The 27,203-nt window shown below is 44.8% G+C and overlaps 3 non-coding genes across 3 annotated transcripts; 2 read left to right on the forward strand and 1 right to left on the reverse strand.

The window, feature by feature from the left end:
* Positions 1-659: 659 nt before the first annotated feature.
* TRNAD-GUC (transfer RNA aspartic acid (anticodon GUC)) lies at positions 660-731 on the reverse strand. Its single transcript has one exon. It is a non-coding gene; the product is annotated as a tRNA-Asp (tRNA).
* A 14,064-nt stretch (positions 732-14,795) lies between these two features.
* Positions 14,796-14,878, forward strand: TRNAL-CAG (transfer RNA leucine (anticodon CAG)). The gene has a single exon. It is a non-coding gene; the product is annotated as a tRNA-Leu (tRNA).
* A 763-nt stretch (positions 14,879-15,641) lies between these two features.
* On the forward strand, positions 15,642-15,712 carry TRNAG-CCC (transfer RNA glycine (anticodon CCC)). The gene has a single exon. It is a non-coding gene; the product is annotated as a tRNA-Gly (tRNA).
* Positions 15,713-27,203: the final 11,491 nt, after the last annotated feature.

Consider the following 27,203-nt stretch of genomic DNA (forward strand, 5'->3'; position numbering starts at 1 on the left):
GACCAGTGTCAGTGGCCTGGCCTAAGAGGGCATAAAAGAGCTGAAAGTGGATCATAAATTCGAGGCTGTTGCGAATAAGGGTCCCCAAAATACGAATGGCCTAGGGCCCCCGAAATCCTTAAGATGTCCCTGCTCACAGTACTAATCAAACTCACAGACACGCATCTTAGAAACAAACTAGGTATTCTAAAGAGTATATAACAACTAAGTACTAACTCGTTTATTGAAAGGATGGGGGGTTAGTGAAAGCTGCAGCCGGTGGGTGATAAGGCATGGGATGCAGTGCAAGGAAGGAAATGCTCCATCTACCCTTCCTGGTCGCTGTGTGAACAGTGAAATCCAGCAATAAACGGGGCTTAGTGGTCCCCTAAAGCTTCTGTAGCCCGGTGCCACTGCACCTGCTGCACAATGGAAACTGCGCACCCTGGGAATTGAACAATCAGCAGCAGCTTTGCGCCCTGGGAAAAGAAATACGTCTTAAACAAACATAAACTGTTAATTAAATAACAGTGCACGTTTTTGTAAGTCGCTGTTAAAGTGTTATAACGTGTAAATAATGTTTAAAACCCCTCCAATGAACATTAAGTTAAATGTTAGACCCGTAGAATATAGATATAACATTATTGTAAAACAAGCTTAGGAAAAAAAAAAACGGTGTTCTCCCCGTCGGGGAATTGAACCCCGGTCTCCCGCGTGACAGGCGGGGATACTGACCACTATACTAACGAGGAACACATAGCGAAGCGCTTCCACAGTTCTCTTTTGACACCACTGCATCACGTGTGTGTCTCACTCTCAAACGGAAGAATATACAGATAAACCTACTAAGAAAATAATAATATTGACCCCATCACGAATAAAGGCACCCACTGGTATAAAAGAACATTATTCTTTGTAATTTGTATTTCCACGCCAACGTCATTAAAAACGGAAAAGGGCAGTCGCGGCAGTTCAAATTAAAAGACGCAACTGAATGTATTCTTTTGGCCCCAGATTAATGAGCAGGCGGGCCTCAAAACTGGGGCACTTTGGAACTCTGTGCTCCCTGGTGACATCCGATGGGACACCGAACACACTTTTTCTGCAAAACATGCACTAATTTTCTAGAAGAATTATCGTCCATGAGGAGACCGATAACTGGCTTTTATTCTGGAGACACCGCCACCCGCGCCAGTCCCGCAGCGGGGCTGAAATACACGTCAGAGCAGCCAAAGATGGCGACCTTCGTCGACACGCGGAAGTATTAGGCGGAGCACTTCCGGAATCCACGCGCATGCGCAGGTCGACCCTTCGACAAGTATTTAGAGGCTGAGCAGAGACTGCTGCGGTGTTGTTAGTTTTGTACTGTCTTCCAGTTCTTTCATACCGGGCTTTAAGGTGATTTTAATTCCTATGTAATGTTAGTTAGAAAGAGTATTAAAGTAACCCGCAAAGAATCTCTGAGTCAAACCAATACAGACTTTCCAGCAATCGTCAAGCGAAGTTAAATAAGGGCCTGGAAAACGGTAAATAAAATACCACGAGATCCCCAAAATCAGGGGAGGAGAAGTGCAGGCGTCAGTGGAAGAGGGCCAGTTGTTTGCCACTACGCGTTTCCATTGCTTTTACAATCTACCCCTAGCAAGAGGGTTTTTTCAAACTCGAGTTTATTGGTTCATTCACCTCACATAATGAGGATATACAGTTCTAGCGGAGTAGTTCTCAGCCCTACCAAGTTTCCTAGGGCCATGCGTGATGTTTTGCTCCAGTCCACGTTTTTTCTTTGAATTCTGGGACTTGTAGTTTGCTTATTCCATTGCAAAAGTCTTATAATTCACCCAAAAATCTGGACTGGTAAAGCACATCAGACAGGGACCTGGGAAACTTGCCAGCTATTCGGGCCTGTTTCTGGCACAATATATTTTCAAGAATAAACAACACTGCTAAATTTCCATAGTCCAGCGGTATTTAACACGTTGCATAACACTAGGAACAGGGCTGGTTTTTTAGCTCCGGTGGCATCCTGTGCCACTATCTTTGTTGGCGCTCCCCTCAAAAACTCCCTTCTCCACGAGTTCCCTTACTTTCAACCCCCACCAGTTCCCAATAACACTCCACAATCCCACTTTCATAGGCATTACATATGTTTTTTAGCGCAACTCATACCAGTGTAAGGTGTTAGAGTACTTTACATCACACACACATTATACAGAGCCAATGAATCTTACCTTTGTAAATCAGTCTATAGGAAATGTTACTGAAAACAATGAGAATTAAAAAGGTGTAGAAGTCACATTTCACCAATACTAGTACTCAGTATAATTTAAGAGTGTTTGCTTACGAAGGGAAAGCCCCTTCCTAAAACCAAATCGCAAAAGCAAAATGCGATTCAGTAAACAAGTTACTGATTCACATTTTGCTTTGGTACATAGTAAAAATCATGTTTCCGGTCGCAAAAGGCCCGATGGGCCGTTTGTGACTGGAAAAATGCTTCGTACATCTGGCCCATAGCCTTATACATGAGACTGAACGTATCCTTGATCTGAAGAAAATTGTTGGCTAAGCTACCCAGAGAAGTGCTAAACAGCATCTCAGCTTGATTGGCCTCAAAGTATATTTTCTTAAGCAGAGCTTTACTGAATAACCAAACACTCTCTGGGTCTTCTCCAGTTCTCCACACCCTATCTTTTTTAGGGTTTCTTTTGCATACCTAAACCAGGGTATACTTCCTTGACCCAAACTGGCTTAACACTTCACGTAATTCTGATTGATAGGAAAATAATTCAGGGCTAACCCATAACCATCTTTAATCCAACAAAGGCCTCAGGCCCCCACCTCAAAAAGAGGCCTCAGGCCCACATCAGTTCTAAGCAGTTTTAAAAGTGAGCTAACAGGGAGATCAAGGAGTTGACGAAGAAAACAATTCTCAGCCACTTGTCATTGTGACACCTTTTTATAGCCCCATAGTTCAGCCCCATATAGAGCAACCCCCAAAGCTTGCATTTTATAAATCTGAATTGCTGGAGACATAGGACGAAAAGGTGAACTTCTCTGATGCTCTAAGGAGCTGCCCACTATATTGCACAAGCTTGAGCTTCCGTTTATATGGTGGCTTCAGTCCATCTTTTCAGTTAGGGTCATTCCCAAATAATCAAAAACCTTAACCCTTTCCAGGGGCACCTCAGTAAGTGTAGCTATAGGGCGCGTAGAACAACCAGGAGTTATAATCATAAATTTTGTTTTGTCAGCGTTTATCTTAAGTCCTTTCTTAGCACAAAACCTCTCAAAGCACCATAATCATGTCTGCAAGCCCATAGGGGACTTAGAAATCAAAAGTGTGTCATCAGCAAACATCAAAGCCTTGATGTTCGCTATCCTAGGAGTATCTCCATCACATCGTCTAAGTAGGAGACCAAAGTGTTAACAAACAGATTGAAAAGAGTGGGAGCAAGTACACATCCTTGCCTGTCCCCTTGGTTCACAGGGCAACGACTGCCAATGCCCCGCCACTCCACAATGAACCTGTGCAAGGTTCTTGTATGCAGCCTAATAAAATTAGCCAGAAGGTCGTCTGGGATGCCCATGTCAGCCAAAACCTGCCATAGTTTTGGGCGGGGGACCATTTAAAATGCTGACCTAGGTCGACAAAAGTAATATACAGGCCCTCATGGCCCAGAACCAAAGTTTTCCAATAAATGAATTGAAAATGGAAAACCTGGTCTAGGGTTCTAACACCTTCCCTAAACCCAGCTTGAAGAGGGGATACAATATTACACTCTTTGGCCACATCTGAAGCCTGCCCAAAAGTATAGTACTAGACAATGTTTGAGAACAATCAAGGAGACAAATCGGTCTATAGTTAGGAGCATCTGCCACAGAACTCTTTTTGTAAACAGGAATCAATTCTGCGCGAGCCCAAGAGGGAGGTATCGGTGCTCCTTCCACAATGGTATTCAAAATCAGCTGAAATCAAGGGCCCCAAAAACCTATCTCACTTCTGTAAAGATCGCCTGGAATTTTATCCAAACCAGGGGCTGTATTAACCACTATCTTGACAAGAACTAGATTAACCTCCTCTAAAACGTTTGGGTAGACTTAATGCAGTTAAGAGAACTAGCCTTATCCAGCTCACTGATAGCAACTACCTGCATCAATGTATAGTATCTTCTTTTGAGGAATGCAAGGGGGAAAATGCTTAACCCAATTAACTGCAGAAATATTTGACATTGTTGGGTAAACTCCTCCTCTACAACCTGACAAGAGCAGATTCCAGAAACCGCGATGGTCCCGTTCCCTTACTGAAGTCAGCATGCTATCCCAACGCTCAATCTCCCACTCTTTTTTTGCTCTGCTAGTGATTTTTTTGTACTTTGCCCTCTGTATTTTGATTTCACCCTTATACTGGGCTTTACTATTAGAAAAAAGAAGTGATCTAGCAAGCTTGCATTTGCTATTAAACCATGACTTTGCAGAGCGCTGACTATTGGATTTTTTCAATTCTACAAGAAAGAAACACTTAAGATCCTCAAACTGCTTTATTATGGTTTAAACAGATGAAATGCTGTTGCACCTCGTTATCGTCCCCCAAGCAGCTTGCCTCTCAAGAATAGATACCACTTAGCTGCCCTTCCACTGCCTTCATAGCAGCCCACTTTATTCTACGCATATCAATTAATCCAGCCCATTTAGGAACTTTGAGTTCTGAACTCAGCCCGGCAACATTCCAGGACACAATTTTTGCCAAGAAATCTGATAAATTTTTTGCAGGCCCCCAGAGTCTGTTTGGTGTAGATAATCACTACTGCTATCGCCAGCCAAAGAAACTGTCTGAGCCCAAGGATTTAAGGGAACAGTGGACAACTTTGACTCCCCACCTACAGAATTAGGCTGGCAGTAATTGTCCACCCGCACTGGGGCCAGGTAACTAGAAAGAACAACCTCCCCTTATTAGAGGCTATTAGGACCTCACTACGATTACGATTGCAAACAATTTGTGAACTAGATGGCACCCCTCTCTCCCAATAAATTTCACCTGCCCAATCACTGTCAGCATCTCCCTCAACAATCCCTGCAAGATGGTCCTTCTTCCTCATACTATACCACTGTGGGTCTAGTCACTCTACCCCATCTAGGACACTAGAATGGTTTGAGACTGGAATCCTGATGGTATTAGTAGCCTGAACTTTCAAATCCCTAGATACCCTAAAGCTAACAGGGGATTTGTTGACAAAAGTGGCCACATCTCTGGGACTAGAGGGCGTGGAAAAATGCTCCAATGACAATAAACTTATTTTGGATACTCTCTTAGATCGAAAAAAGGGGCCGTAAAGTAACCTCATAACAACCTGTTGGGATCTGAAATGAATGATAAAACATTCACCACACTGATCCTTTACTCTCCGTCCCACCCAGCTCACTCTTCTGGTAAGCAAAATACCTCTTGCCAAGTAGTATGGAAATTGCCTCTGATCGGCCAGCTAGTTCAAGCATTTATTAGCTCAGTCCGACCCTCCTTCTGATTTTCCTGCGACTCAGGAACGCCAACCAAAACGACAACATACACGCAGGAGGCGGGAGAGAGATCCACCACTGGATGCTCCTTAGTGGACTCAATAGTATTAAGCTTAACTGAACTAGATCCAGCAAACTGAGACAATGAAGCCACTGATTCCTTGGCCAAATCTAGGATGCCTTGCAACCAAACAATCAGTGGCGATAACACTTTGTGGAGATAGTCTTTGATTTTCCTCAAAAAAGACTCCAGAAGATCATCTACCCAGAGATCTTTAAGCCTGGACCTTACAGTAAGAATGGTTACGGTATCCCCTACACACGCAACTGTGTGATGGCCAATAGTATCAAAGGGTGACTGTGGTACCAAACGATGTCTCGGTCGACTAGCTGCACATGATGAACATGAGGGAATCTTCTTTCTGGCACTCTTAAGTAGAGGGACAGATTAATGTTATCAGAACTGCCCAAGTCACCGACCAGGGTAGAACCATACTCTGCAATAGCATCATTGGTGGAGCTAGACGGTTGGGGCCCAACTTATTCTGCGGTGTTAGGAACTTCCAATGATAATCTGCTCTTGGTCAATGCAATTTTAGTTGGTATAATCCCCATGGCCCTCTGTAACATTTTGTCGATGGTAGCAGTCTTCGGAGGTGAGGCTGCTTTAGACCCACCCTGCGCTTTCTGCTTGTCCATTATCAAAAAGAAACAGGCCACTCAGAATAGAGAACCCCCAAGATTGCACATAGGTGGATCAGAAAATACTCTCAGAGACACAAGAGGCACTTACCCCAAAGATAAAATGACAGAGAGAGGGTCCAGCCTCTTCTGGGAACCGACTGCCTCGGATGTGCTCGCCCTTTGCCCGGGCACGTCCTGTGCAGCAGGAGAGATGAGAATGCTTTATAGCGCTGGCTGGGCCTGCCCCCACTGGCTCTGCTGGTGCATCCTGGCACTGTGTATTCTGGGACTTGGAGTCCAACACACTGCACACAGCATCCCACACAGTGTGAGAAATGAACGTGCATTATTACGCTGACTATACCTTGACGGAGGGTGGCCTGGCTTATAGTAGGTACCTAGTGGTACTTACACCTTGTGCCAGGTCCAGTTATCCCTTATTAGTAGATTAGAAGTGTTCTAGCAGCTTAGGCTGATAGAGGTAGCTATAGCAGAGCAGTTTAGGCCAAACTAGGAGGCATGCAAAGCTCCTACTATACCACTTATATCATATAGCACTATATCATAAGAAAACACAATACTCAGAGTTACTAAAAATAAAGGTACTTTATTTTAGTGACAATATGCCAAAAGTATCTCAGAGGAAATATCCCTTAGGAGGTAAGTAATATACACAAAATATATGCACACAATCCAAAATCAGGTAACTAACAGTTAGAAAAGTTGTGCAAACAATGCAGAATCACAATAGAATGCAATAGGGAGAAATAGGCTAGAGGCAACACAAACCATAAACTCAAAAAGTGGAATGCGAACCACGAATGGACCCCAGGCCTAGTGTAGTGTGTGGAGGGTCACTGGGAGTGTAAGAAAACACTAAGGGTGTCCAAGATACCCTACCCCAAGACCCTGAAAAGTAGTAGTAAAGTTACCCTACTACCCCAGAAAGACAGTAAAGTCGAGATAGGGGATTCTGCAAGGACAGCAACTGACTGCAAAACACTGAAGACGGATTCCTAGACATGAGGACCTGTAAAGGAAGGGGACCAAGTCCAAGAGTCACGCAAGTGTCCAGGTGGGCAGGAGCCCTCTAAACCCCGGATGAAGGTGCAAAAGGGCTGCCTCCTGGTGGAAGAAGCCGCAGATTCTGCAACAACGGAAGGTGTCACGAACTTCTCCTTTGGTCAGAAGATGTCCCACGGCGTGCTGGAGGATGCAGAGTTGTTTCCACGCAGAAAGACCGCAAACAAGCCTTGCTAGCTTCAAGAGTCGTGGTTGACGGTTTTGGGTGCTGCCAGGGCCCAGGAAAGACCAGGGGGTCGCCCCATGGAGGAGGAGACAGAGGGGTCGCTCAGCAACACAGAGAGCTTGCACAGAAGCAGGCAGTACCCGCAGAAGCACCTGAACCGGCGTTCAGAAGATCTGAGCACGGCGGTCATCTCAGCACAACAAAAGAGGGTTCCACAAAGTCGGAGTCCAACTCAGCGAGTTGGGCAATGCAGGACGGAGTGCTGGGGACCTGGGCTATACTGTGCACGAAGGAAGTCTTGCAAAAGTGCACAGAAGCCCTAGTAACTGTAGTTCACGCAGTACACAGGATTACTGTCTGGCGTTGGGAGTCAAGGACTTACCTCCACCAAATTTGGACAGAAGGGCCACTGGACTGTCAGGGACACTTGGATCCAGCTCCTGTGTTCCAGGGACCACGCTCGTCAAGATGAGAGGGGACCCAGAGGACCGGTGATGCAGAAGTTTGGTGCCTGCATTAGCAGGGGGAAGATTCAGTCGACCCACGGGAGATTTATTCTTGTCTTCCAGTGCAGGGTGAAGACAGACAGCCCTCAGAGCATGCACCACCAGGAAACAGTCGAGAAAGCCGGCAGGATGAGGCGCTACAATGTTGCTGGTAGTTGTCTTGTTACTTTGTTGTGGTTTTGCAGGCGTCCTGGAGCAGTCAGCTGTCGATCCTTGGCAGAAGTCGAAGAGAGAAGTGCAGAGGAACTCTGGTGAGCTCTTGCATTCGTTATCTGGTGAGAAACCCACAGGAGAGACCCTAAATAGACCTCAGAGGAGGATTGGCTACCTAACCAGGTAAGAGCCTATCAGGAGGGGTCTCTGACGTCACCTGCTGGCACTGGCCACTCAGAGGTCTCCATTGTGCCCTCACACCTCTCCATTCAAGATGGCAGAGGTCCGGGACACACTGGAGGAGCTCTGGGCACCACCACTGGGGTGGTGATGGACAGGGGAGTGCTCACTCCTCTTTCCTTTGTCCAGTTTCGTGCCAGAGCAGGGGCTGGGGGCTCCCTGAACCGGTATAGACTGACTTATGCAAGGAGGGCACCATCTGTGCCCTTCAAAGCATTTCCAGAGGCTGGGGGAGGCTACTCCTCCCCAGCCCTTAACACCTATTTCCAAAGGGATAGGATGTAACACCCTCTCTCAGAGGAAATCCTTTGTTCTGCCTTCCTGGGACTGGACTGGGCTACCCAGACCCCAGGAGAGCAGAAACCTGTCTGAGGGTTGGCAGCAGCGGTAGCTGCAGAGAAAACCCCAGAGAGCTAGTTTGGCAGTACGCGGGGTCCATGCTGGAGCCCCGGGATGCATGGGATTGTGCCCCCAATACCAGAATGGTATTGGGGGCACAATTCCATGATCCTAGACATGTTACATGGCCATGTTCAGAGTTACCATTGTGAAACTACACATAGGTATTGACCTATATGTAGTTCACACATGTGTGATGGTGTCCCCACACTCACAAAGTCCAGGGAAATTGCCCTGAACCATGTGGGGCCACCTTGGCTAGTGCCAGGGTGCCCTCACACATAGTAACTTTGCGCCTAACCTTCACAAAGTGAGGGTTAGGCATATAGGTGACTTATAAGTTACTTAAGTGCAGTGTAAACTGGCTGTAAAATAACATAGACATTATTTCACTCAGGCTGCAGTGGCAGTCCTGTGTAAGAATTGTCTGAGCTCCTGGGTGGCAAAAGAAATGCTGCAGCCCATAGGGATCGCCTGGAACCCCAATACCCTGGGTACCTAGGTACCATATACTAGGGAATTATAAGGGTGTTCCAGTGTGCCAATCAGAATTGGTAAAATTAGTCACTAGCCTGCAGCGACAATTTTAAAAGCAGAGAGAGCATAAACACTGAGGTTCTGGTTAGCAGTGCCTCAGTGATACAGTTAGGTACCACACAGGGAACACATACAGGCCACAAACTTATGAGCACTGGGGTCCTGGCTAGCAGGATCCCAGTGACACATATCAAACACACTGACAACATAGGGTTTTCACTATGAGCACTGGGCCCTGGCTAGCAGGATCCCGGTGAGACAGTAAAACACCCTGACATATACTCACAAACAGGCCAAAAGTGGGGGTAACAAGGCTAGAAAGAGGCTACCTTTCTACACACCTGGCCCCACTGGCTCTGCTGGTGCCTCCTGGCGATGTGGATTCTGGGGCCTGGTGTCCCACACACTGCACACAGCGTCCCACGCAGTGGGAGAGATGAAAGCGCTTTATAGTGCCTGCTGGACCTGCCTCACTGGCTATGCTGGTGCCTCCTGGCACTGTGGATTCTGGAGCTTGGAGTCCCACGCACTGCACACAGCATTTGTGTTTTACATTTCTGTTTGTATGCACCCCTACCAAAAGCATTTTTAGAATCTGTGCCCCCATAACAGTTCTGCAATGTTTTTGACCTGCCTCAAAGTTGTCTGTTGATATTGTATTTGGCAGTGTTTCTACATGTTTCATCCACGGCATATTGGATAGTTGCAGTCAAGATATGAGTAGTCTAATATTTTGTTTAGTGATTTCATATATTGGATTACAGACAAATAGATTCTTCTTTGAGTCTCTGTGGAGCAATTTGTACATGGATTGACGCGGTGACAGGCATTCCTGTTTATTTCTTTTTGTGGGGTGCGCAGTTATCCGCTGCATTTTTGTCAATGGCATTGCACCGGCCTAGAAATGAGGTGCAAGGCTTAACAACAGAGGTACACTGAGCTACTTGGCTTGGTGTTCTTGCTGTCTTCTTATATAAGCACCACCTCCCAACTCCTCAAGATCACCTCAGTCAACCAAATACCATGAATAGTTTACGGGCAGGCTCGCTTGGTGAAATGAATTGATCAGGGGAGGGAGGAGAAGGACTATGCAATGGAGGTGGTTGTGATCCAGTTGCCTTTTAACATGACGGCATCTGCATTGCATGACAGAGAAGCAGTGGAGCAAGCAGCAGCACCCAGAACCAATCCTAGCATTTTTGGGTCTCGGGGATGAATGGAATGGGCAAAGTCTCTCTAATTTGCATATGATGTGACATCATAGGAAATGACACAACAAAAAGTGATAAATAATTGGCCATTAATTATCTGGAATCATTGAAGCGACTTTACAAGAAACAACCTTCCCGGTGCATATATCAATAAAATGATGAAAATGTAAATGCTAACCAAAAAAAAATGAACACATACGTTGTAAAGCTGTAGTAAATGAAAATGCATTATGTTTGTCACACTGGCTAGAAAAGTTCTGGCCCAGGTCTCTCCAAAACTTATATTTTTTAGGTCGAGCGTGCAAGTGCTCTGACCTGTTGTAATCTATCTGTGGGCTTTTAATCACTCGTTCGTGGGCTGGCCTTTCAAAAATCCTTTGTTATTATTGGTAAATGCCTTATGTTTGTCCCTCATTGGGGTAGTGTTGTTACTGCATTGACCATCTACTTTGTTACATGGATAATTGCACGATTGCTGATTATTTGACTGCGAGCTAATTTATTTTTCTTTTTGTGTCTCTCTTTTGGGCTCACATGGTAGCTGTGGTCGTTTGAATCAGCTTGCTTATGTCAACTGTTTTACTTTTCATTTTCAAGTTTATGTGGCAAGAAAAGTCCAGTTAGGAATTTACAGCGCTAATTACTCTACCTCTAGCAAAGCCGGGACCCATTGCATTGCAAATGCTTGTTTTTAAATTGTCTGTGCTATTACAGATGGCGATTGAAATCTACAATCATCTTGGAACCGATTGTCAGAAGTGTTGGTGCTTTTTATTTAACAAGCAGACTGTGTTTTTCGTATTTTCTGTCAATGGGCACTTATAGGCCAATTTCTAAAGCTCTGTCTGCCACTTGTTGAGCCCTGTAGTTCTTTACAGTAAATTGATAATGCCAGATCGAGTTTTTGAATGTGCTCGGATGCTTATTTATAATTCCCCATGATGCCTCCTGAATGTTCTGTTATGTCCAGATGGGATGAAGGATAATATCCAAAAGTGTTTGGCTAGATTTGGTTGCTCAGCGCCCTCATTGCATGGATGCTTCAGTCTTCTAAATCCTGCCCTTGATAGGAGTTGCTCCAGTACTCTGAGTGTTTTGGTTCAGAAATCCTTTTCATCTGTGTGAAGAGGGAACAGCCCACTACTGTCCATATTGTACGTTTTGCATTTCATCGTAAACATTCGGGCATCTCTCTCATCTGTCCTTTTCTCCCCGTCCGTCTTTCACTGAGGCAAGTGCTCCCACTCGCCTGGGTGAAGAGATATTCTCATCAGCATCCTCCCTGCCAATCCTTCATCTCCTCTGAGACTGCCACTTGAGTCTTGGTTATGTAAGGCTTTTGGCCTGATGTACCCATCTCCTGCCCCCTTCTCCCCCTCTGAGGGCCCTGCAGATATGGTTTCCTTCCCACCGACTGTTCAGTCTCTCTGATATGGTAAAGACATGTTTTGATCTTTTTTGTTACTCCCGCATATATTTATTTATTTATTTATTAGTTTAATAGACACACAACTACCCAAAGGTGTGTTAGCACTGAGCTGAAAGTAAGACATCAAGTGGATGGCAGATTATTGAAAGAGATGCATTTTTAGAGATTTGTGAAATTTTAGAAGATTCGACTCGAAACTTAACTTGATAGGAGTTTGTTCCATGCATAAGCTGTAACCACTGAAAAGGCTTGTCCCCCAAATCTTGCCTTACGGAACTTAGGCACAGCTACTAAATTGAGAGAGGCTGAACGTAGCAATTTGGGGGCAATATGCTTTTTGAACAAGTTGGCTATTTAGTTAGAACGATGTGCCAGGTAGAAGGCTTTGTGGCAGAGATAAAGTGGGCTGATTTAATAGCCTCTAACACCTACTTAACTCAAAAAGTTTGACACTTGTCACCATAACTACCGCCATGGTGCGCTGTATCTTAGATACGGCGCACACATGGTGGCTTTAGGGGGGCACTAAGGGGCGCAAGAAAAGTGGCACTGCACTGGATGCAGCACCACTTTTCTTAAATCAGGGCCAAAGTGCCTTGAACCAACATCTTTTCTGTGTGGGGAGCCAATGAGGTTTCCTATTTTGTATTGAAGTTTTGTAACATTTATGAAGGTCATGTATCAGTCTTGTGGCAGTGTTCTGGATTAGCAGCATTGTTTTGTATCAGATGGGCTGGAAGACTAACATACAATGCATTACAATAATCCATCCTGCTAATCATCCGTTCTTGAATCAGTAACTGCCAAGACGTTTGTGGGATAAATGGCAGGATCTTTTTATAATTCCTTCAAAATCAAGAAGCAGATGGTTGTAAGTTTTTTCACACAAGGTGTAAATTACATTTTAGTATCAAATACAACTCTTAGTTAACAAAAAAATAGCTGCTGGGCTGGGACAAGGCCCTAATGATCGGGGCCACCACGAGGGATACCTAGGAGGGACTGCAAAACACCAACACTTACATTTTAACAGAGTTCAGATGGAGCAAATTAGCTTTCATCCATTTAGCCACTTACACATGTACTCTAGCCCACTGGTACCCAACCTGTGGTCCGTCCACCCGGGGGGTCTGCGAAGCCTCCTCAGGGGCTCCACGACTACTTTGAAAATTAAATGATGTTAACAGATTAGGACCCCAGCTTTGAGGTACTGGGTTTTTCAGAACCGGTACTGATCCGGTAACCCAGCGGTGCCAGGGTACACCCAAAGACCTCGGGTACTTTCCTGATTCAGACCACAGAAACTCAGAGTCTTCTAGGTGAAGTCAAAGATTGAATTTATTGGCTGCAACCAAGTAACAAGCGTCCTAGAAGTACAACAGCACGGTTTGTATGTTCTCAGGAGACTGTGTTTCAATGCAAAGTCAGGTTTCCTTATCTACAGTTTTTTAAGCTTCAGGCAAACATTCTTGACATTTTGGTTGGTCATTCACATGTTTTCACTACAAAGGAAAAAACAGTGTCATGATGAAACCTCATATTTCATGTCATCCAACCCATAATAAATTACCCGGCAAGGCCTAGTATTTTACATCAGATAAGTGTGGACCCCCAATAAAAACGGGCACCTCCCCCTCGTAAAGTAAGAAGAAGAAAAGAGCAGGTGCAGGTGTGAGCAAGATTAGGCAGGGTGTGTGAGCGATAATAAGGGTTTTATGGCGTGCCTTGATGCTATCTGATTCGGCCACTGGGAGAGGGACTGACCAAACAGGTTTGGCCTAAGGCAATGGTTCCAGCTTGCCCAGGTCAGAGAAAAGTCAATCAAGGTGTACGTGTCCTTGGAATCAAATCTGACTGCATTATAAGCCTATGTGAGGGCAACTTTTAAAATGGCTGCCGTGTATAAAATGGGAGCCACGAGTGCAGGACGAAAATGGCGATTTCGAGGTGAAAACGCTGCTGGAATTGAGCGAAAATGCTCATGCTTAGTGTACTAGTCATTATCGGTCTTTTGATACTAAAATCGTACTGCTGTGGCAAAGTAAATTACATGGGTCCAGAATTTTTAGAACCACAGCTTTCAGTAATGACTCAGTGGGGGGTGTTCTCGGATTCCAATAATGATTCAGTAGGGGTCCCTGGGTTCCAGTAATGATAAAGTGGGAGTCCACAGAACTCAAAAGGTTGGGAACCACTGTTCTAGCCCATCCTTTCTTCCCCCTGTGAAGAGGGGCACAGTGTTTAGATGTGGCCACTGGATGGAGAGTTATCAGCTGACTGTGTCAATTTGGGATGAACTGATACAGTATGACAAACTGCATCCCTCCCCAGCCAAAAATCCTGCCTGGCTGTAGTGAGAGTAAGCAATGCTCTGCCTCTGGGTGTGAGTTATTTTCCTGGACTAAGGGGTCCAGGTATGGGGTGAACCTTAACGGTTCAGGACCAGGTGTGCTTCGTGGTGCTTGTTGTCTAATCAGGCAGGAAGCCAGGTTAGGCCATATCTTTGCTAGCTGCCCTAGGATCATCCGTAATTTAACACATTATCCTACTAGCTGAACGTGCAACATAATTTTCTCTCAACAAAACTGATACATTTTCGGTCATTTGTTTGCAAACTCTTCCTTTGCATGCATTTATTCACTGTCTATTGAATATCTACAGTATGCGTGGTTGGAGAGTTTAGCAGATGTCATTGGAACAGAGCCACACAGCAAGTCGCAGTTTGTATTGAAACATAATGCTAAGGCATCGGGTCTAATAATAGCAAGTTAGTGTAACTTGGACTGGTGTGCTGTTTAATCGACAGTTGTGGTGAAGTTCATTTAAAAAAAAATATTAAGTCTGCATACATGGTGACATTGGGTATATATGTAATTGACGAAGAGTTATTCCCAGCTGTCAGGATGGCCGAGTGGTCTAAGGCGCTGCGTTCAGGTCGCAGTCTCCTCTGGAGGCGTGGGTTCGAATCCCACTTCTGACAATAAATATTTTTTTCTCTCCTAAGAAACAATGCCTAATGAGCATGATACGTTTTAACCTGATATAAACGTCTTCAGTGTGTGCTCTACGATTTATATTTCGTAGGGACTTTGAAATTTATATTTAAAGCAGGAACTCAAGTAAGTACACCTAATTTCGAGATGTTTTCTAAAACAAATCTAAAATACAATTTGTATTGTATTTTAGATAAGTATTTCAGAGTTTCGGGGTTGCAGTGGGGACGGTACGGGTATGTGCGTGTGCGTTGGTATCAACAAACGAAACAAAACTTTCTTTGTGTGCCAGGCTTGGAAAGCCCGCCATTTCTGTCCCGTTTACAGTCTTTTGCTGGCAGTTCTAATGTCCGCCACAAGGTGTCGCCGTCTCCAATGCTTGAAATTCCTCTGCAGCTCAAGCGAGTAAACAGGATGCTGTGCATGGTCATCGCAAATTTATTTTCCTAGGCGAGTTTAGTGAAAATGCAGCGTTTTGTGCAGATAGTGTCGCCCTCCAGTGTTTGGGGAGAAATGGAATGAAATAGAAGGCCTGTGAGGAGTTGACAGATTCCCCTGATCTTGAGGCAGATTCACCCTGGATGCACAGTAGGGGAGAGGGTCAGACTGTGCTAAACTGACATTTCGGTGTTGTGGTCTGCCACTTTTCAGCTGCAAACAGGGACCCAGAAAGCAGTATCTGCTGTAAGCCTTGACAGACTGCTGCATGTGACGTGGTGATGGGTCTTCCACACCAGGCATTCCACAGCTGCGCCAGTGGTGTAGGGGTATCATGCAAGATTCCCATTCTTGCGACCCGGGTTCGATTCCCGGCTGGCGCACTTCCTTTTCAGTATTTATTTCACAATTTCCATTTTAAGTAACTAGATGTCTGTTAATTATTTTTTAGTAAACTTTGGCCTCACTTTCATTCTTTGAAAGCCCAGCTCCTTGCAAATGTTAACAGTTTCGGATTGCAGGTTGTTCTCTTGTAAAGCGAAAACTATGAGGGCGAGTTAAACCGTAGCAAGTAGGTGAAGTGCAGGAATGCATCGGTGCAAAGGAGGCGGGGGGAGATCTTGCAACTGAAGAGCTGGACGAAGGAGGCAGGCACTGGTCTCATAAAGGGAGTTCAGTTGCACGGAAGGTGAAAAGCAAGTACTTTAACATTATAAAACAGGAGCCTGGCAGTGCCTTTAACTGGGACACAGAGATATCGGAGTAAGTGCAAGGTACAGTAAAGTACTTTTGTAAACCCATAGCCTCCCACTAATCCTAAGGTGCCCAAGAAACCAAAAAACACAGGGCATTCCACAAACTGAGTGGCGCCTCAATTTTGCATCGTCCAAAGGAAGCCTTCATTGACAGCGCGCCATGGACATCATTTAGGGGTCGTCGGGGGTCGCAGCTGCGACCCCTGGTACTGCCTTTGCGACCCCTGGCCTCAGAGGTGGCAAAATCAGTGCCAGAAACACATGGAAAGCTCGTCCTTCTGGACGTCGGTTGGGGCTCCACTCTCTTAGTTTTCTCTTAATGTTTTTATTACACTAATAGTGAATAATGTTTTATTATTCACTATTAGTGTAATAAAATAGGAGTACAGTTAGTTGAATTATGACCCTTCCTGGCAGCTGAGTTAAGAAAAAAAAAATGCTTTAAAATGTATGTTGTGTGGGTGCTTGTGCATGGAGCGACTGTGCGTAAGTATGAGTGAGTGCGTATATGTAACCATTGTGTGTGTGTGAGTGAAATTGAAGGTCAAAGGGTATATGATGTCACTTTTGCTACCCCTGGGATTTTGGTCAATCGACGTTCATGCAGCACTCACCAACATAGAAAACACAACGAGGAATTGATGGGTAATTAAATGCAACTTGTACACAGAGTATCATTTGTGTTGGTTTCTTACAAGGACTGGTAACTACTCCTGCACTAGAACACATGGAAACCTGCCTCGCTCCGTGTTCAGCATGGGTGCCAAGTTTCGGATTACTCCTGTGCACATGTCCATACTTTCTGTGTAACCATGACATTCTACATGTTAGCTGTGTGACACCTAGAGTTACATTTTCTCACGAGTAGAGGCAAGCAATGAAGTCCATGTAAAGAGATAAATATCAGAAATTGCCCCCTTTGAGTAGTGAAATGGTCTTAAAATGGTCTTAAAAGGCATAAAATGCCTGCAAATATATCTTTGACCTAGGGACTACTGATCAATTTCTAGTAAAGCAGGGTAGTGACTTAATAATGATGAGAGTAGCAAAGTAGATTCACAAAAGTACATTTCAGGAGTGACAAGAGTCTCTGAGGCGCGAGAGGTCAGACATCAACATGCTATCATATTTCTTACAAAGTGTGCATTGCTGATTGTACATGTGTCACCCTAGACCAGACCATGCATGAGTTAGCCAAGGAGGCCTTCTTGCACAGGCTTATGGGCCCAGCTCCTTATCTTCATGACTTCTGTTTTACATGAAGCAAAAGAGTTTGGTATTACAGATGCTATTAATAGTTTATCAGTTCAGACCTAAAACCATACCATATACTGTTGGCGATGAAGAGAGAGATTTAAAAAGGTGCCTATTAGTAGGCCCAACGTTTAAGAAGGGTACATAAACCCCTCCTGCAACAAACATGAATATATAATTCATACCTAAGAATCTATGCTCTAGCCTATAGCGAGAGTGTGGCACTGTGACCCCAATCTGTCCATACAATGTCTGTGAGGAGCTCACCTCACACCCATTTCCTTAGTACAAGTTTGGGTCTCCAGTCTCCAGATCAGGCTCTGTAGAAACACAAAGGCTGAGGTTGGCTGCAAATCTGAAATGCAATGTAGATGGAAAATCCTGGCTGGAACCCCCTCTAACGCCCTTTGTCCTGCAAGGTGTTTATATAAGGAACATGTTTTGTTCTTGCAACAAAAGCCTGACGCAGGTATGTACCTAAGTGCTAGACTGTTTGTGTAGTCTTGTGGCGCCAATACCAAAATATCCTCTGTTTCTCGCATTCTGTTCCTGTCAACCGAGAGCAGAACACAATGAAAAATATTATATGCATAACACTGATAGTGACGCTTTCACAGAATAGCAACTGATTATGAAAGCAAAACATTATCACTAAAACAAGCTATCTAAAAATGAATAAAATAATAAATTAAAACAAAACATATTTTCTAGGTAAAAGGGCATAGGCTGCAAGCCTGAGCTAAGAAAAATACAGGGAGTGCAGAATTATTAGGCAAATTAGTATTTTGACCACATCATCCTCTTTATGCATGTTGTCTTACTCCAAGCTGTATAGGCTCGAAAGCCTACTACCAATTAAGCATATTAGGTGATGTGCATCTCTGTAATGAGAAGGGGTGTGGTCTAATGACATCAACACCCTATATCAGGTGTGCATAATTATTAGGCAACTTCCTTTCCTTTGGCAAAATGGGTCAAAAGAAGGACTTGACAGGCTCAGAAAAGTCAAAAATAGTGAGATATCTTGCAGAAGGATGCAGCACTCTTAAAATTGCAAAGCTTCTGAAGCGTGATCATCGAACAATCAAGCGTTTCATTCAAAATAGTCAACAGGGTCGCAAGAAGCGTGTGGAAAAACCAAGGCGCAAAATAACTGCCCATGAACTGAGAAAAGTCAAGCGTGCAGCTGCCACGATGCCACTTGCCACCAGTTTGGCCATATTTCAGAGCTGCAACATCACTGGAGTGCCCAAAAGCACAAGGTGTGCAATACTCAGAGACATGGCCAAGGTAAGAAAGGCTGAAAGACGACCACCACTGAACAAGACACACAAGCTGAAACGTCAAGACTGGGCCAATAAATATCTCAAGACTGATTTTTCTAAGGTTTTATGGACTGATGAAATGAGAGTGAGTCTTGATGGGCCAGATGGATGGGCCCGTGGCTGGATTGGTAAAGGGCAGAGAGCTCCAGTCCGACTCAGACGCCAGCAAGGTGGAGGTGGAGTACTGGTTTGGGCTGGTATCATCAAAGATGAGCTTGTGGGGCCTTTTCGGGTTGAGGATGGAGTCAAGCTCAACTCCCAGTCCTACTGCCAGTTCCTGGAAGACACCTTCTTCAAGCAGTGGTACAGGAAGAAGTCTGCATCCTTCAAGAAAAACATGATTTTCATGCAGGACAATGCTCCATCACACGCGTCCAAGTACTCCACAGCGTGGCTGGCAAGAAAGGGTATAAAAGAAGGAAATCTAATGACATGGCCTCCTTGTTCACCTGATCTGAACCCCATTGAGAACCTGTGGTCCATCATCAAATGTGAGATTTACAAGGAGGGAAAACAGTACACCTCTCTGAACAGTGTCTGGGAGGCTGTGGTTGCTGCTGCACGCAATGTTGATGGTGAACAGATCAAAACACTGACAGAATCCATGGATGGCAGGCTTTTGAGTGTCCTTGCAAAGAAAGGTGGCTATATTGGTCACTGATTTGTTTTTGTTTTGTTTTTGAATGTCAGAAATGTATATTTGTGAATGTTGAGATGTTATATTGGTTTCCCTGGTAATAATAAATAATTGAAATGGGTATATATATTTTTTTTGTTAAGTTGCCTAATAATTATGCACAGTAATAGTCACCTGCACACACAGATATCCCCCTAACATAGCTAAAACTAAAAACTACTTCCAAAAATATTCAGCTTTGATATTAATGAGTTTTTTGGGTTCATTGAGAACATGGTTGTTGTTCAATAATAAAATTAATCCTCAAAAATACAACTTGCCTAATAATTCTGCACTCCCTGTAGTGTCCCAGGCAAGGATCTAAAATGGACCCACAACACTGTCCTACTGCATTAACCCGAGATGCAAGCCGACAAAGTTAAAAAAAAATAGGGGTGTTAAAGATCATATCTGGATTAGTCATGCTGCAGTGTAAAAGCCTCATTCATGCATGCAGTGTATGCTTTTTTCCCAGGAAAAAAAAAATCCCGGAATGGGAGTGCAATAAGAAATGGTCCCCCCATGTGTGACTGACCTGAGCCAACTTAAGCATTTTGGGGCTGAATTTGCCCAGTTTGATCCAACCTCTCTGCTTGCCTTCTCTTTTCATTTTAGCTTCATGTGAGGAGAGAAGTGCGAGCTGGGCCTGGCATTACCAGCTAATTGTTATTGTGTACCTGTTTCATTAAAAATAAACAACGTAGCTGGTTCAGGCTGAAGATGGTTTCCATAGCAGCACACCTCCTTGTCCTGGGCCCGGCTCACAATGACTGCACCAGCTGGCTACTGAGAACAACTGCTGTAATTAAATCAGCTGCAGCGCCTCGTCCAGTTAGCCCCATAGTCCCTGTCGTGCGTGACATGACAGTAATGCAGTAACCAGCAGTAAAATGCGTTCTTCTAACCTGTGATGCGTGGTACTTGGCAGGGCTGGTTCAGCTTACCCTTCCTGGGGGCTGGCATTCTGGGACAAATGGTGAAAACTGGACTGTCCCAGCAAAACCACGACACCTAACTAACTGATTCTCTCGTCATAAAGCAATGCAATGCAAAAATTCCATCATTTGGTAACAGAAAAGAAAGAGGTGTATGAGACACTGGGGTATTTGCATTTTTCATCAGTATCCCATATGTATTTGTATGGGTACATAAGTCCCCCCTTAATGAAACAGGGCAAAAGGATGAGCGGTTGGAGATGGCAAATGCTCCTGGAAATTCGGGATCAAAGCTCATAGGAGTGGATCAGACATCCAAACAAGCATTTGCAATGCAATGGGTGCAGCATTTGCTCGAGTTAGAGCTATTAGCGTTGCAAATTCCTAACTGGGCTTTTCCTGCCACATAAATTTAAAATGAAAAGTAAAGCAGTTGACGTAAGCGAGCTGATTCAAAGCACCACGGCCGGCATGAGCACGAAGGAGAGACACAAAAAGAAGTTCGCTCGCAGTCAAGCATATCTACAAACGTGCAGTTATCCATGTAACATGGTCGATGGCCAAGGCTGTAACAAAACTGCCCCAAGGAGGGACAAACGTAAAGCATTTACCTATGATGACAAAAGATTTTTGAAAGGCAAGCCCATGAACGAGTGGTAGTGAGGTACGTGAGGTGGGCATGGTTAAAAGCCCAGAGATAGACTACAACAAGCCAGAGCGCTTGCACGCTCAACCTAAAAATGCTTATGGGGGAAAGTGACAATAGGTTTAGAAACTGATTCTGTTAGAAGGAGCCTCACAATAAGCATCCCCAAGGGCCTTCACATACCTGTTCACACATGCATAAACCGTGGGGCTGAAGGAAGCAGAATATGTTAGATCTGCCTGAAATCTCTGGCACAAACCAGGAAAAGAAATATAGGGCAACAAGCTGCGTCAACACCTAATTTCATTGCTGCAGCAACAGAGTAACTGTTGCAGGACTCAGAAGAGAGCTACTAAAGTCATTCCATTGTGGTGGTAACTCAGAAATACCTGAACAGGCACCGGATAGGGGCTGCCATCATGAAATGGTCTCCTGCATTAAACATATTAAAGGTTACCATCATAAAAAGGGAGTGTCAATATATCTGCCCTTGGTGGGATGAGCTATATGCCGTCCATGGTCATCCATGATGTTGGCTAAGAGTCTTCCAATGTGCTCCCTAGGAGAAGCGGCATCAATCAGGTTGTGTTCACCGCCTGTGGACACCCTTGAAATAGCTGGCAGTGGGGTGCTTGGCATGAGTGCTGAGGTAGCCACACCACTGCTTCACAACTTACCGGGCACCCAGCCTGAGGGCAGCCTGCATCACCACTGATGGACAGGATAAGAGGATGCCTTACATCATAAAACTATGGTACAGAAGCGGGTCCTTGCGCAGAGACTGGGAAGACAAGATGAATATTGACATTTTGCCACACTGAGATTCAACTCTGTGGTCTTAAGTTCTCACACATCTCAGCAGGGGATTCTTTTTTTTTTAGCAACTCTTTTTATTGAGATTTTCAGCGGACACAAAATGATACATACGGTGCGTAATCATGTAGAAATTGCCCAAAGGTAGACAAATTATTGAAAAAGAGAAGATCGAGAGACACAGACAATCCCAGGTATACACATTAGGTTGTCTTACACAAGCCAATGAGTTGTGTCTTGCAATGCCTAGATTATTAACAACACACAAATAATAACCCCATTAATAACACCTCTCCTGCAAACTTCAGGCCTTACACAACAATACACAAGGAGCGGATGAGTAAGGTGCACAGCCTATGGGAAGGAGCAAAGTCCCATCATTGTAAACCATAGATAAACATAAGTATATGCAAGAAGAGGACCACATCATCCCAGCTAGGTTCCTATCAATCATTCAAACATCATCCCAGCTAGGTTTCTATCAATCATTCAAAAAGCCAAAGAGTTCTGAGCCTAGAGCTAAAAAGTATAAGAATTCTAATCCAGGTATGTAGTCAATAAGAGGTTGTCAAAGAGCAAAACATTCATTTTCAGAAACCAGGAGTTTAAGAGTAATGTGTTCCATCGCAAGTATGTGCCAAAGTCTATTGAACCACAGCAAGAAGGCCGGTGCTTCGTTCTGTTTCCAGAATAGGATAAGTTGTTTTGTCATACCGACCTAAAGCATACCAGTGTCTAGTCAGATCATGTCATACCTTCTAGCTGTGTTGGTTGTATATCCAGAATCAGAAAGGTAAGGTCGGCCAGCATAGGATAACCTAGCAACCCTTTGATGTGACCTAGGATTTATTTCCAAAAGGTTTGAATAACCATGCAAGATCACCAAATATGCAAAAATTCTCCAGTAACCTAGGTCCAGTTCCAGCACAATGCTGAGGACAAGGGGTACAGTTTGCAAGTCCAAAGGGGTCAGGTACCATTGATACATAACTTTATCGGCAGTTTCCCACTTGCGGGATGCTTTGGTAGATTGCATTCGGGAGGTCCCTCTAGAAGCTCTCCCATTGTTTAGCCAGGATGGCTATGCCCAAATCTGCTTCTCAGCATGATTAATATGGATGTTTAGTGAGTGTCTTGCAGTTGTGTAGCGCTTGGCATGTTTTAGATGTAAGACCTTTCATGCCCCAAAGGAAGAAATACATTTTTAGAATGGCGTGAAGGGTTTGTGTTGGCGGGTGTTATGCCCAGTGTCTGAGCTGGAAGTCCTGGAGGCTGGATTTCTCAGAAACCTGAATGTACTAGTAGATTCTTAACCATTGTGCTTTATCAAAACATGAATATATGGTTTTAGATCTTAAAGAGACATAAGAAAAAACAATATAGGAAATTGTAAGCCTTTTCTTATGTCGGTGATAAGGCAGAATATTCTCTAGGCGAAAGCACAGAATATTCAAGTGTAATAGCATACAAGATAGGCCGCATTTCATTTAAGTCAGGAGGTTGCTAGGGTTCTTGCCGATTTCCTGTGAGTCATTGCACACGTCAATTAGTCCCACCACTTATTATTTTGGGATTTGTGCCTTGGCTGCAATCCTGTCCATCGTGTCTGGAGGCTGTTGCTTAAAGGAGAGTCCTGCAAGGGCCGCATTGATCCTAAATGATTCATGGGGTCTTCTCAGTGACAGAATGACTTTCAGGGACATCTATATCTCTCTTAAGGTGTCAAAGTGAAGGATTGCCAAGAGGCACCATAGATCATTTGAGCCATGACTTTTTTTTTATGGTAATCCAGCATGCAGGTGCTTGCAAGGTTTCTCATGTAACAAATGTAATGTGAGTCCCCTTCCACCTATTGTGTCTATTATAACTCAAATAGTTGTTTGGGTTTGCACTCCCCAGGAGGCTCTCTTCTGCCACACATGTCCACACATGCTTTCGGGTATGGTTAAGCAGACCATCCAGGCACGGGGCATAAACTGTGTAAAACAATGGTGTTGATGAGATCGGAGTCTTTAGAGACTTGAGAGACAGTGATGTAGGGTCACCACAGAGTCAATTTTGGGCCACAGCAGGATCAGTGATCTTCTGGACGTACCAGGCATTTGGTAAGCTCTAAATGGTGCATGGCAATTTCATGTGTTCATGTGTTTGCCTCCACAATGATGCTTCATATTTCACTCCTGACTCTGCTAATGCAATTTTCTTTCTTGATTCCTTTGGACTTCTTAGTTCCTGTGTGGCATCATTGGTGGGTTATGACTTTGGTGTGTTTTTCCTTGAGTTTTCCTCTTGACAAGCAGACTCCTCTTGGATGGCTGCTTCAGCTCTTCAACTCTCCTCCCGTGGGGCCTTGTCTCGTAGTCTCCAACATTAAACAGGTAAACTGGGAAGCTCACAAAACTTCTTTGTACTGTATCTGGCTCTCCTGTACACTGGCAATGATTCTTTGTTTACAATGATGCCTAATATGTAACATGGTTTGTAGTTTTTTGTTGCCAAACCTGCTCCAGAGCAGCCCAGAAGACTTGTCAGTGTTTCTTTTCTCCCATACCATTTCCCTGGAGTTTGTGGTTTCTTCCCTGTCATTAGTGACTGTTGGGGCATATAGCTCTATGTATGTTTGCTGATTAAATTGAGTTTATGCTATTTGTCTTTTGCCCTCATTCACATAGCAAGTTGCATTCTTCTGTTGCCCAAAGTGTGCATCGAAGGCCGTCACCTCCCCACTGCAATATTCTTCACTGGTGCGAATGGTTGGCAACAGCAGAAACACCATGTGTGCCTCCTTGGCAGCAAAATGTAGGAGCAGAGAGTGACATAACAGCAGTGTTCTGCTCTCTAGCAGCCCAGAAGTAGATCATTAGCCAGGCCGTCCATAACTTTTACCTTGGTGACAGTGAAGACGGTGCCAAATATAGTCGAAAGCGTCACATGGATGGGGTGGGACATACATCTAGGAGCCTGGATGGGTGTTGTATTGGGGTTTTCTTTTATTTTTATTCTTACTGCCTATTTAGTGTTGTACCCTTTTAAATATGCCTTTATGTTAGAGTTGTGTATTTTTGGATTGATGTTATGAGCATTCTGTTTCCCTGGCTACTGCTGCAGTTTAGTTGGGCATTCCACCTGGGTTGTTCGTCCGAGCAGCAGCATACGCCAGAGGTTCCAGTCAGTACTCCGTGGGCCTGATTTATAGACTTAACCTTCTTTGAAGAACTAAACTTCTTCAACCTATTCAACATTTCTGTACTAATTTTTCCAAGAACCCAACATTATTTTGGCAATGAGGATAGGATTATAGCTCCCACTGATTCATCTGACCTGGGTATCGGCTATTGTACTAGCAAAAAAGATAAATGGAAAGTTATGTTTTTGTGCTGACTTATGCCCCCTGAATAACAATATTGTGGTAGACTGCCATCCCTTGCCAAAGATTCAGGAAATGCTCATGGCTATAGACGAGGCTACAAATTTCCCCGTCATTGATTTAAAGTCTGCCTACCATGAAGTCTCGTCTCCATGTTCACAGGAGCTCACAACGTTTGTCACACCTTTTGGTGCTTTTACATTTTGGTTGGTTTCTTCAGCCAGTGTTTTCCAGAAATTAATAGACTTGTTGTTTAAAAGTGTCAAGGGTGTGCAGACGTTCCAGGAGGACATTCTCATCAATGGTAAAAGTGCCACTGAACATAATTGTAGGAAAGTACCATCTTGCCTGGCATCTTACCCCCATTTTTACATGTATGTAAGTTTGTTTTTGCCTGTCTCACTGGGATCCTGTTAGCCAGGACCCCAGTGCTCATAGTTTGTGGCCTGAATGTGTGTACCTGTGTAGTGACTAACTGTGTCACTGAGGCTCTGCTAACCAAAACCTCAGTGCTTATGGTCTCTCTGCCTTTATAATTGTCACTATAGGCTAGGGACCATTTTACCCATTCTAATTGGTACAGTGGAACATCCTTATGATTCCCAGAGTATTGGGATTCCAGGAGATCCCTATGGGCTGCAGCATTTATTTTGCCATCCATAGGGAGCTCAGACAAATCTTACACAGGACTGCCACTGCAGCCTGAGTGAAATAACACACAAGTTGTTTCACAGCCATTTTTCACTGCACTTAAGTAACTTGTAAGTCACCTATATGTCTAGCCTTCACTTGCTGAAGGGTAGGTGCAAAGTTAATAAGTGTGAGGTCACCCTTGTACTAGCAAAGGTGCCCCCACATAGTTCAGGGCCATTTCCCTGGACTTTGTGAGTGCGGAGATGCCATTACACGCGTGCACTACATATAGGACAATACCTATATGTAGCTTCACAATGGTAACTCCGAATATGGCCATGTAACATGTCTAAGATCATGGAATTGTCCCCCCATGCCAAATCTGGTATTGGGGAGCCAATCCCATGCATCCCCGGGGCTCCACCGCCAGGCCTCCACTATGGACCCCGGGTACTGCCAAACCAGCTCTCTGGGGTTTTCTCTGCAGCTACCACTGCGGTCACCCCACAGACAGTGTTCTGCCCTCCTGAGGTCTGGGCAGCCCAGTCCCAGGAAGGCAGAACAAAGAATTTCCTCTGAGAGAGGGTGTTACACCCTCTCCCTTTGGAAATAGGTGTTAAGGGCTGGGGAGGGGTAGCCTCTCCCAGCCTCTGGAAACACTTTGAAGGGCACAGATGGTTCCCTCCTTGCATAAGCCAGTCTACAACGGTTTAGGGAACCCCCAGTCCCTGCACTGGACAAAGGAAAGGGGAGTGACCACTCCCCTGTCCATTACCACCCCAGGGGTGGCGCCCAGAGCTCCTCCAGTGTGTCCCAGACCTCTGCCATCTTGGATCTAGAGGTGTGAGGGCACTCTGGAGGCCTCTGAGTGGCCAGTGCCAGCAGATGACGTCAGAGACCCCCTGATAGGTGCTTACCTGACTAGGTGGTCAGTCCTCCTCTGAGGGCTATTTAGGGTCTCTCCTGTGGGCTTTTCCTCAGATAACGACTTGCAAGAATTCACCACAGTTCCTGTACACCTCTCTCTTCGACTTCTGCCAAGGATCGACCGCTCACTGCACCAGGACGCCTGCAAAACTGCAACAAAGTAGCAAGAAGACTTCCAGCAACATTGTAGTGCCTAATCCTGCCGACTTTCTGAACTGTTTCCTGGTGGTGCATGCTTTGGGGGCTGCCTGCCTTCATCCTGCACTGGAAACCACAAAAAAATCTCCTGTGGGTCGACTGAATCTTCCCCCTGCTTCAGCAGGCACCAAACTTCAGCGTCACCGGTACTCTGGGACCCCTCTCATCCTGACGAGTGTGGCCCCTGGAAAACAGGTGATGGACCCAAGTGACCCAGACTGTCCAGTGGTCCAACTGTCCAAATTTGGAGGAGGTAGGTCCTTGCCTTCCCTCTCCAGACAGTAATCCTGTGCACCACGTGAACTGCAGCTACAAGGACCTCTGTGCACATTTCCATGAAATCCT

This window comes from Pleurodeles waltl, chromosome 4_2 (genome assembly GCF_031143425.1).
Source record: "Pleurodeles waltl isolate 20211129_DDA chromosome 4_2, aPleWal1.hap1.20221129, whole genome shotgun sequence".
NCBI lineage: Eukaryota > Metazoa > Chordata > Amphibia > Caudata > Salamandridae > Pleurodeles > Pleurodeles waltl.